The sequence below is a fragment of the Cervus canadensis genome, chromosome 20 (assembly GCF_019320065.1).
Source record: "Cervus canadensis isolate Bull #8, Minnesota chromosome 20, ASM1932006v1, whole genome shotgun sequence".
Lineage (NCBI taxonomy): Eukaryota > Metazoa > Chordata > Mammalia > Artiodactyla > Cervidae > Cervus > Cervus canadensis.
Window position 1 is genome coordinate 41,840,443 of NC_057405.1, and position 12,331 is coordinate 41,852,773.

At 37.2% G+C, this 12,331-nt stretch overlaps 1 long non-coding RNA gene across 1 annotated transcript; it reads left to right on the forward strand.

Moving 5' to 3' along the window:
- The first annotated feature begins 225 nt into the window (after positions 1-225).
- Positions 226-11,971, forward strand: LOC122422766. The gene is made up of 4 exons (XR_006263953.1): positions 226-298; positions 4,188-4,258; positions 10,503-10,554; positions 11,541-11,971. It is a non-coding gene; the product is annotated as an uncharacterized LOC122422766 (long non-coding RNA).
- The last annotated feature ends 360 nt before the right edge of the window (positions 11,972-12,331 follow it).

Sequence of the window (12,331 nt, forward strand, 5' to 3'; positions counted from 1 at the left end):
GTTCTTACCACACACACAGACAAAAAGAGAGAACTGTAAGATAATGGATGTATTAATTAACTTGATTATGGTAATCATTTTACAATGTACATGTATATCAAGTCATCTTGTGCACCTTAAATATATGCAATTTTGTCAGTTATACTTTGATAAAGCTGGAAAAAAAAAAAAAACCAACCCATACCTCAGTGTTTTCTCAACTGAGAAGCATTTGAATGAGCAGCTAATGCATGAAGCAAGAACTGAAAGCAGAGAAAAGATGGGTCAAGAGGACAGGCAGGAAAAGCGAACAAAACAGGTAAGAATGGGCGTGGGTGAAGTGTGGGTTTTTTTCTGATTTCAGGTTCACTGCAAGGAGGCAGGGAGAGGTGTGTGTGTGAGGTGGCGAGGCTGAGGCGAGTTTGCTGTGGTAAAATGCCAAGAAGGGAAAGAGAAAGCCTAAGAAAAGTAACAATAATTTGGGAATTGGATATGACAAAGCACTTCTGAACCGGAAAGTCAGATTCTTTGCTATATTCTTTTGATTCATCACACTGATTCTGTCCTTTGTAAGAACTGAAACTGAAACGCAATTGATTACTGATTATTAATAAGGATATTGACTGAGCACACACAGCAAAGGCATATCGTAGAGACAACTCATAGAGAATAAGTGTACTGTCTAAAAGGTCTCCCACTGGCTTTCCCGAGCAACTATCCCCAACCAAAGAAAATTATTAATATGTTGCTTAGCTTGCATCTTTCCAAAAGTGATAGAAGGGCCAACAGTTATAAGCTCTATATTTACAACAACATAAATCCTACTAAATAGGGTTTATACTTTGACATAATGATATAGCTTAACTCTAGAAAATTTAATATACAGAAAAACTTTACATTTACATCAATCAAAAAGGCATTTCTATATACTTCACAGAATAATAAACTCATTATCTTTGATCTGAAGAGAATTCAGGAATAACCCAAATCAAATCTCTCTTTGTGCTTTATTTTTTATTTATCATAAAATGAAGTGCTTCCCTTAAAAAGAAAAAGGAACTTCTATGTGTGCTTTGCTTGAAATATTTGAGGAATATTCTATAATTTTATTAATGTCTATGACTTAAAATAGGATTTTGTGTTTGGGATATATATGTAGAAAATATAAAAGATCTTTGGAAAAAGGACTTGAACATGTTTTTCATATTTACTCCAGTCGAATGAGGCCATTAAAGACCTTCAAACCTTTCTCTAACGAGGGAGGCACTGTGTCTGTAGCTGTTATGAGCATCCTGTTTACAGCAGATCTGCTTATAAACCTGGAGGTATTGTACTACCCACATCACAGCGGCGGACACGTGTCAGGCACTAACATCCTGTGTAAATTTGAGTTTCCAACATGACAACACTGTGTTCTGTGAATAAGTGGGAGAATTCTCTCACAGGCGTTCAAACAATTGGCTATCACACCTTTTTGAAGTTCATAGAAATCATTTTGGTTTTCAAAGACTTTCCCAATAAAGGAACAATAGAGGCTAGAATTTTCACACAACCATTTGGCTGTTAGCAGTGACCAAACACAATAGCTGTGTTGTCATAAATTAACGTTTATGTCATTTAAGAGTCTTTGGTGGAGATTTGAAGAAAATTTAAAAAAAAAAACCACTCATGGGAGGCAATGATCTAATGTTATTGTCCTTCATTTTTTCTAAGCCAAATTTTAGAAATCCCTCTGTTCATTTAGGGGGAGAACAAGAGAAAAGAAGATGAATATCTCTTAGAAAATGTTTTTCTAATACAAATTTTAGAACTATCTCCAAATGCTTACTAGAGGCATAGACTCAGATTTCCTACACTGACTTAAATGTTAGGATTGGTTATTGCCAAATCATGCTTTTGGCATACAATAAAAGACAATTACCTCCTTCAGTAATATACAAACTAATTAGGAAAGAGTTTGGGCTTCATAAGTAAGTGAGGCTGTGAGGTCAGTTCCCATTAGAAGTGCTCTGAACACCATTCCCTAGTTCAAACAAAGCCAGGTTGCAGGGCCTTCCCGCTCACATCGGTCGTAGATAAAAGAAGTCCCCGACCTGCCATGAGAGGAAATAAGTCACCATTACTCCATCTAAAATTAAAGGACCTATTCTTGCTTTACAGTTTATCAGATGTTTGGTCCGGAAGCTGATTGTTTTAAAAAGTCTGTCTAAACATAGTATATTTCCTAAAGGCCTGTTAGCAAAGTAAACACTTGCTTCTAGTTACAACATCCTAAATTTTATTAACATAGCTAAGATAAATGAGTAAACAGATGTGATGCTAGTCAGTATGCGTCTTTCCCAGGAACGCAAAACGCATGCCAGAAAACAATTTATGCTTTTTACTGTAAATTGTTAATTATCCGCTACAATAAAGATTGACCTAATACTAAATTCTTGGAAGTGAAAAGCAACCTTCCGTTTGTGCGTGTAAAGTCATTAACCGTCTTTTATTCTAGTTCCAGATAAAATTATTTATATAGTTGTGAACAAGAATGAATGAATTGATCAGACAAATAGCTATCAGAATCCTGTCCCCTATCAACTCTTACATATACTTGTGGCTTGGTTTTCTAGTGGAGAACAACTTATAGAGATGGAAACTTGTGTTAGCCACAGTATTTATTTTTTCAAGATTGTTCTTATGCTGTAAATTGAAAAAGAATCCACTTTTCCAAACTGAAATTTTTGCCTTTGGAGATTACAACAGTTTTGCTCTAATTTTTCTTTAAAGTCCCCCATACCTTTTGCCTCTACCTGAAAAAAAAATATTTGGCTGAAATTTATTTTCAAAACATGCCTAAAACATCTCTAGAAGAAGCTCAAAATAACAAAGGAAATACTGAAGGGTTAATGACTCTGACTCCTACAATTATTTAGACCTATGAAGAAAATTAGAATGAACAATGTGTGTGGTAAAGGCTCTTAAAATATTTTTAATGAAATAGAGATTAGTTGATCTAGCAGGTAAACACACCATTCTGGTGTGTCTTTGGGTAAAGTGGAGAAGGATTTTAATAACACAGGCCGGTAAAACAACATTTAGTAATTTTGGAGTTGTCTTAAGTAACTCGTTTTTACAAAGCATCAGTTATGCAATGCCACTGAGTCATTTAGGAAATTATGAGCCTGAATCCTGCAAGATGCCACCACATCCAATACATATTGTGCTTTTCTTCTTTGTCTCTTTCAACACATCTGCTTGTCTTCTTGGTTTGAAGGTCATCCAGCTGCCATATGAGTCACCATTGTTAATCCTTCTTATAAATGATTTTAGTTTTCCTCCTTTCACTTAATAATCCATGCAGAATTTTGGTTTTTGGTTTATTTTGGTTTACTGGATGATCTAATGAGACAATGATCACACAGCTTATAATTTTTGAGTGCTGCCTTTCATTCAATTAGTCTAACTGTTAAAAATAAGCTACATGTGGCTGTAAGAATCACTTAGTCAAAAAACTATCATTTTCTTAGAAAGATATTAAATAGTTGATGGTTTGACTTTTGAAATGTCATTAATACTTGTCAAGAACCACGTAAATGGTATTGTAGATATTTTTAAATGTTTAAAATGGTTAGGACTAAAGTATTGTGAGACAAACATCCCAAAATTTTAGAAAAAAGAGTAAAATAGTTATATAAATGTTAACACATAATTTTTCATCTATTTTTTATTGAAGTAGAGTTGATTCACTAACACAATGCTGTGTTAGTTTTGTCAACATATGATTCTTAAACCACTTGGAAAATTCATGTGAGTAGTTTATGTCCGAATTTTTTTTTTTTAATTAACTAGATTTAAGGTTGAGCTATAACACTGAAAAATAAACTACTCAAGAAGATCAGTTTTGATATGCTTTTTTTGGATTCATCAATAATAACATTGGTATTTGATAGTAGGCCATTTAGACTTCAGAAATATTGCTAATAGGCAAAAGATTGATTCTTACACATGTCAGTAGGTCATCAATGCAGAAAACAAGTATTAAATACCTGCTGTATGTGCTGTAATAATGCCTTGGAAATTAGGTACAAAGGAAGCAAAAGATACTGCTCTATCTTGGAAGAATTTCTAAACACCTTGGCATAAAAGAATGAGTGAATTTCATTACCTCTTTCTCCTCTGATCATTTCTTAAATGCAGCTCATATTTTCTTCTCTTTCACTCAGCATCTTCCATGGACATCAGTACCTTTTCTCAGCAAGTCCAAGACCCCAGGCTCCAAAGTACCATTCATAAGGTAATGTGTCCAAAATCTTTATTTTTTTGTCCCCAAACCTTGCTTAAGCCTTCAACGTTGTGTTTGCCTTTATCTTCTGGGTTAATCCATGTTTGTGTCCCACGGGCTCTTGAAAAGTGGCAAATTGATGCATCTTCTCTAATTTCTTCTACTCGCTCTAAGTCTGTTAATGGCTCACAAAACCAGGAAATCTGGAATCCTTCTCTCTCATCTCACAGGACTAAGCTCTATCTAGTCTCCCTCCAAATATCTCTCTATGGCAAGTTCCAGGGACCTATGGCAGATTTCACCAACTTTCATTTAAATTATGAGGGTAGCCTGCCTAGTTTCTCTGCCTCTAGTATCTCCCTTCTTCCTCTTAACTAAACACATCATCTTAGTTATTTTCTTAAAATTCAGATATCATCACTCATGTAACTCCCATGATTAAAAGCCTTTGGGCTCCCATGTGCCTACATAACAAATTTCAAAATCTTGATCTTGTTATAAAGCCTCTTTCTTGCTTAGCAACAGGTTGTACTTCCAGCTACTTGCCTGTTTCCATGTGTGCATGCTAAGTCACTTCAGTCATGTCCGATTCTTTGAAACCCCATGGACTGTAGCCCACCAGGCTCCTCGGTCCATGGGGTTCTCCAGGCAAGAATACTGGAGTGGGTTGCCATGCCCTCCTCCAGGGGATCTTCCCAACCCAGAGACTGAACTTGTGTTGCTTATGTCTCCTGCATTGGCAAGCGGGTTCTTTGCCACTAGCACCACCTAGGAAGCCCCCTTTTCCATAAAAAGTGCCTGTTTCTGTTACAGGATTTCAGTTTTTACAGCACACTGAAGTAATCTGTGGGGCTTTATAAAGTACAAATTGCAGGACCCCAGAACCAAAATCCTTTTAGTAGAGCTTGGGAATCATTCATTCTCACTATTAATCTGTCCTAGAATACTCTCCCAAGATTTAGCCCTCAAGCTTCTTGTCCTTCAGCAAATTTCCACTTATCCTTTAAGATCTTGCTCCAGTATTTTCTACCCAAGATCTTTCCTGCCCTCCCCACAGAAAAGAAGCTACTCCTTAGTCATCGTGCACATGAGACTTTAAATATTATTCAAATACACAAATTGATGAATTCTTTGTGTTAAAACTATATCCCTTATCCCCCTTCCTATTTTATGATTCCCCACATCATCTGCCATATTATGTATTTTTAAAATTTATTTATGTTTCCACTCTCTAGTATGTATGCTCCAATGGGTAGGGTTTTTTTTTCCCAACTCTTTAATAAATAAAAAATATCAAAGGAAAACCTGTGAGAGAAAAACTTCTGCCACCACTGTTGAAGAAAACCACTCAAGACTATGCAACACAATGAAGAAATAACTATCATCTTCAAAAATGAGAGATGGCAACATTTTCAGAATATTTTGCATCAGACCATGAAGGGTAGCATGAAATTAAAATATACTATCAATTTTGGTTTTGTTTCCATAAATGATATCTTCATAATATTCAGTTACGTAAGTTTGCTTTTTTCTGCTATTATAGACTTTGCCCTGAACTGCTGAGCAAAAAATTCTAGGCTCTAACTCTGGTTCTGTCTGCAGAATACTGAGCAACCTCCTTTCACCATTGTTCTGGGTCTTGTTTTCTTCTTTAAAATAAAGGAGCTAAATTTGAATGAGTAGTTTATAAGCAGTTGGTAGTAGAACTCTTTTTACTACCTAGGTAAATGGGAAATAACATATAGATGGGGTGAAAAGTCTCACCCCATCTTGACCCTCAACAGTCCATTCACCACTCTGATGACCCTAAGGCTCCCAGTTCTGTGTATGTCTTTTTCAAAACGTTCAAGGTATAAATATGAAATGTATTTATGAAACAAGTATATGGATATATATTATATGATCTGACATGTTCACAGATATAATACAATTACTTGGAGGAAGAAACATGAACTAAAAGTGACCATTTATCTCTTGTCTTCTGTTTTTGTATTATACCAAGAATTCAGACCAGTGTTCTTATAATCTTCTATAGTATTAATTCCCCTCTCACTTTCTAGTGCCATCCTCTGTGTGGCCTTGTTATTACCTCACTCATTTAACACACTTCTGTTTTAAAAAAGAGAAGAAAACCACTTATCTTATTTACTTTAATGTCCAGTGATTGTATTCAACAGTTTTCAGATCTCTGAATCTACCTGCTATCTCCCATTTACCTAGGATCAATGTCCTTCAGTTCATTTCCTCTCCCAGTAGATCCTATCTGTAAGATCTATAATAAATCCACTACTGATTCTGGCTGAGAGGTTAACATGCCTCACATAGTCAGAAAATAGAAGAATTTTGGTGTGCCTGTATATGGTTAGGGGTGGAGGAAGTTGCAGACAAGCAACAAATCAAGCTGGAGAGAAAACTCCAGAGTAAATCAGATTTCTAGTAACACCCCTAGCAGTGTTGGTAGAAAATGAATCCAAGGGTGGGAAAAAGCAATACGGTCCATAGCATGACAAAGAGAAGGGGTGGAAAATAGACTTTTATGCCACAAAGCTGTCAGAACATGCAAAGTAGGGGAGGGAGGGAGTATGAAAACGATAAGACTTGGGCCAGTCCCCTGGCAGGGAAGGGACTGGGAATGAGCTGAGAGGCACAGATGACTGGTCTGTGAAGTACTTGCTTTTAATACGTCTCATGATCTTCCAGTGCCTTATTTGTTCTATTAAGTATTCCCCAAACTCCTCCTTATACCGGAAATATTCATAGTCATAGTGACAAGCTCAATACACACAGAGCCTCTATTTTACAATGTGCTCTGTTTGGTTTGGGTCACTGGAACCACTGATTCCTTCACAGGTGCTATGAACCTTTCTTGATAAGACAGTCCTACTCATAATATATATCTTTGCAACATGCTGGTCTCCTTATAATGGATTTATACATTTTTCAGCCTGCTTTTGCATACACTGAACTCTTCTATGCATATTACTGGCCTTATTTCAGTGAAAGCCCGTGAGTCATGTACTAAGCCTTCTGAGTCACGCTCTGTCCAGTTATATGAATTACCCTTAATTTCTAGCTATCAGTATAAGCCTTGCCTCCCCAAGAGCTTTCTTTTCATTTTCCTCTCTAGAACTTGGAACTCCATTAATTGGTAGTTGATAACTTCCATAAGTGTGCATTTTACATGAAGGAGTAAAAAGCTGGCTCAGTGACAGACAAAAAGAATAAAGTTGGCCCTGAATAGAAACTGTACTGTTAAAGACCTTAACACCGAGAAAGCAGAGATTTTGTAGATAATGTTTCTTGTTTGCTTCCTTGTAAACCAATTGGCTTCACCTTCTAATGGATCACAAATGAAGATGACAACCCTGGAGAACTTGATAGATATGGCAGGGAGAGATGGGAGGCAGATGTCTTAATCATTCATGTATCCAAGTTTAAGTTATTGTACTAGAAAGGGAGGACTGGATTACAGAGTTGTAGGCAAGCATCGCATGCTTCTAAAATAGTCTGGTGTATCAGAAGGAAAACAGTCTGAGGTTGTAACACCGTTTTACATCCTGACATTGTTATTTAAAAAGCTTTGTGAACTATTAGCATCCGAGAATCTGACAGACGTACCTAGCACTGAACTATCTGGTCTAGGAAACATGTAGACAAGAGTCTGAGAAATTCATTTGTATGTTAGAACAGACAGGGAGGAGAACTTATTTAATTGTCAAAGTGTTTAAAAGGAGGACCTTGAAAGTAGGCCTAACATTTCCTTTTTTTCCCCTTTATTGCTCTACTATTTAATTTAACTGGTTTGCTGTGGTTATTTCTTCAGTAAAGTTTAATTTTTTTAATCAAAATTTCACCTAGTTTTTCAGGCTGTTAAGTGAAGAATTCTTATCATCCTGGGAATTGAACAGACTCTTATTTGGAATAGTTTTATATGCAGTAACTTTATATGTAACTTTATCACTTATTCTCAATGGATAATGAAGAGTTCATTTTGTTTTCTGTTGTAATATGTTTCTTTTCCAGAAAACTCATCTACTTTTGGTCTATAACAAGATATTAATAAAATGAGAAGTCCGAGTGTTATTTAGCATTCAGGATAAAGCCAGTCTGTGGTTTCATTTTTATTGTTTTGTAGTCATTAAGTTGTGTCCGACTCTTTTGTGACCACACGTACTATAGCCCACCAGGGCTCCTCTCTCCATGGGATTTCCCAGGCAAGAAAGAATACTGAAGTGGTTTCATACTTTTTATATATTACATATGTGACTAATTCAGAAGTAGATTGCTCTTGAATAGATATACATTATGTTCCACTTTAGTGAAAATGGATCTTGGTTCTTTCTCCCCTTCACTTTTCCTTCGAAAATTATTCACGGCATCTCAGCAATTGTACCAGAGCTGTGATCGATCTCATGGATAGGAAAGAAAAGACATTCCTTGCTTTCATAGACTGTGACATCTAGGGAGAGGACCAGGTGAGAAATACTTATACAGTCCCAGTTGTCAACATTATATAGACAAGTGTAAGGAAATATATATTAATCTATGAGTCAGGCTTCCTTGAGGAAAGAAATTAAAGGATAAGAAGCATTAAGCTAGATGTAAGAGAGGTGATTGGGGTGGGGGGGAGTGGGGGAAGGTACGTTCCAAGCTGGTGTTTGGTATAGTGGTCAGGATCAGATCGTGAACAAGTATAACTGCTTCTTCCCCTAAATTCAAACCTGGAGATGCCACAAAGTTAAAAAAGAAACTACATCAAAGACTATGAAAGCCCTTGGAGAATCAGAGTAAAGTAAGTAAATTCGCTCAGTCGTGTCCGAATCTTTGCGACCCCATGGACTGTAGCTTACCAGGCTCCTCTGTCCATGGGATTTTCCAGGCAAGAATACTGGAGTGGGTTGCCATTTCCTTCTCCAGGGGATCTTCCCGACCCAGGGATCGAACCTGGGTCTCCAGCATTGCAGACAGACGCTTTACCATCTGAGAGAGTGGGTCAAACCACATAGTACCTAGAAGAAAGCTTTCTAGTTCTATACTTTCCTCTCTTCACATTTTACTGGCCAGCTCTGTGCCTCCTCTTCCATACATTGAGTGGACAGAAAATAGTTCTAGGCACGTGCCTGCAGCACGTGGTAGTTGATCTGAACACCACTGGCCCCCGGTTAGGGAGGAAGAATAGAGTAGCTGCCTAGTGCAGAGGGACTGAGTAATTTCCCATCACCAAGCCCCTACTAGGTAACTAGCAGGAGAGGCAGTCCCCGGAAAATATCAGGGCTTGGTGCAGTTTGGGAGTGGGGAGGGCAGGTTACAAAATGCAATCCTAGAGGCTCTTCTTCTGTTGTCTCCTTCCAACACACATCATCTTTACTAAGAGGAGGAGCTGCTAGGATCTGGGCTGCCATCCCTCTTTTCATGTACACTGTCTCCCAAAGTTTGCTCAAACCCATGTTCATCGAGTCTGTGATGCCATCCAGGCATCTCATCCTCTGTTACCTCCTTCTCCTTCTGCCTTTCTGAGCATCAGTGGCTTTTTCAATGAGTCGCCGGAGCTTCAGCTTCAGCATCCGTCCTTCCAATGAACATTCATGGTTGAGTTCCTCTATGATTGAGTAGTTTGATCTCCTCCTTGCAGTCCAAGGAACTCTTAAGAGTTTTCTCCAGCACCACAGTTTGAAAGCATCAATTCTTTGGCACTCAGCCTTCTTTATGGTCCAACTCTCACATCCATACATGACTACTGGAAAAACCACAGCTTTGACTATATGGACACTTGTTGGCAAAGTAATGTCTCTGTTTTTTAATATGTTGTCTAGGTTTGTTACAGCTTTTCTTCCAAGGAGCAAGTGTCTTTTAAGTGTCACTGTCCACAGTGATTTTGGAGCCCAAGAAAATAAAGTCTATTACTGTCTCCATTGTTTCACCATCTATCTGCCATGAAGTGATGGGACTGGATGCCATGATCTTAGTTTTTTGAATGAGTTTCAAGCCAGCTTTTTCACTCTCCTCTTTCACCTGCATCAAGAGGTTCTTTAGTTTCTCTTCCCTTTCTGCCACAAGGGTGGTGTCATTTGCATATCTGAGGTTATCGATATTTTTCCCAGCAATCTTGATTCCAACTTGTGCTTCTTCCAGCCTGGCATTTTGCATGATGTAGTCTGCATAGAAGTTAAATAAGCAGAGTGACAATATACAGCCTTGACACACTCCTTCCCCAATATATTTATATATATTAATGAATTAATTTTTTTGTTTCCAGTGCTGTGAATTCAAACACTGAAAAAAGAAAATAGAGGCTTCTACTCAGACAGGTAATGAGAAATGAATACCTTGGTTTCCATTCCCAAACCACTGCATACATGTAAACTTTTCTGTCATGGTTTGACTATAAATGGAATCAGACTGTATATATGACCCCCACGGTGTATTTTTTCACTTAATAATATTTCTTGGCACCATCTCAGGTAAGCATATGGAACTCACTTATTGTATTGATGAATGGGAAATCTCGGTTTTACCATTCCAGCCCAGATAGCATCTAGGTCTTTCATCAGAACTATTTGGAATGCTATTAGATTGAACCTAATTCTAAAGATAAAATCACATGTTTGCTGTAAAGATTTTTCTGTGTAAACAGTAATAATACAGAAACATCTGTCTGGAACAAACAGTAGCAAACTATATGCAGTATTTGAGTTTTTCTTTCATTAAAGCTTGTGGAGTTTAGTAATATCACAGATACATTCCATCCTCCAGACAGCTTTTGGCCTTTCCAAAACTGTACTTGAAAAACTGGAATGAATTATGATGAAATATTAAGTATTAGTCTAAATAATTTTCCACAAAAAATTTGGAAAGGCATATTTAGGGGGTTTTCACAGACACAAAGGAAATAGATAGTTAGAATAACTTAAATTTTAGTAATCACTGTAATTCAGAAGTAGTCGTTTCCTTTCTTCTTATTGTTTTCATTGAAATAACCCTTGTGGGCTATGTCGCTGGTTTAGTTTAACTATATTAATAACAACTTATTGGTTGGTTGTTAAAAAAATACTATTTTTCCAGAATTTATACTATTACACTCATGAAATTTTATAGAATCACTGGAAAAATCTAGAGATATAAAATTATTTCCATTTGGTTCTTCAAACACAGGTCTGTATTTTTCTTTTTAACATTGAGCATTAAATAAGCTAACATTTTTATTAGACTTATTAAACACATTTTAAAAAAATCAAAAATTTTACAAGGAATCTTTTTCAATTACTATTTTTCTTCAATTACTTTATGCTTGAAGATATGAGAACAAAGAGAAAAGAAGATGAAACAAAATGTAAAATATAAAGACAGAGCAGTAAGGAGTTCCATATGCATTTCAGCAAGAAAAGTATCCAGTAAAAGACAAGAAATCCTAGGCTTCCCTGGTGGTCCAGGGGTTAAGAATCCGCCTTCAGTGTGGGAAGATCCCATATGCCATCGAGCAACTAAGCCCATGCATCACAACTACCGAGCCTGTGCCCTAGAGCCCAGAAGTCATAACTACTGAAGCCCCGGAACCCTAGATGTGCTTCACAAGGAGATCAGCCACCTCAATGAGAAGCCCATGCACTGCAAGGAAGAATGACCTCCACTCTCAGCAACCAGAAAAAGCGCACGTGCAGCAGTGAAGACCTGCCCACCACAGCCAGCAAATAAATAAATCTTTTCAAAAAAAGACAAGAACTTGCTTCCAACTTACAAGTGATTAAATAAATACTAGTTAAATTGACCAAAGCTTCATGTTTTCATTACTCAAAGTAATTCTCCCTCCTGCTTGGTTCCAATTGGTTGTTTTTATGTAATTTCTGCTGCTAAATCTGCCTTCTTTTGGAGAAAGAATATCTTACTACCCTTGGTCTCCTCACAGTGAGACACAGTGCACCTTGTTAGTGCTCAGCACAGTACTTGTTGAATCAATAAAGTAGGACATTCACAGGTTTTTCTGAATATTATCTCCAGGCTGGAGCAAGAAAAGGAGCACAATGGTATTTTGCAATGTTTCTCCCTGGAGTGGTAAAAATATGCAATCCCTCTCATCTTGTCTGCATA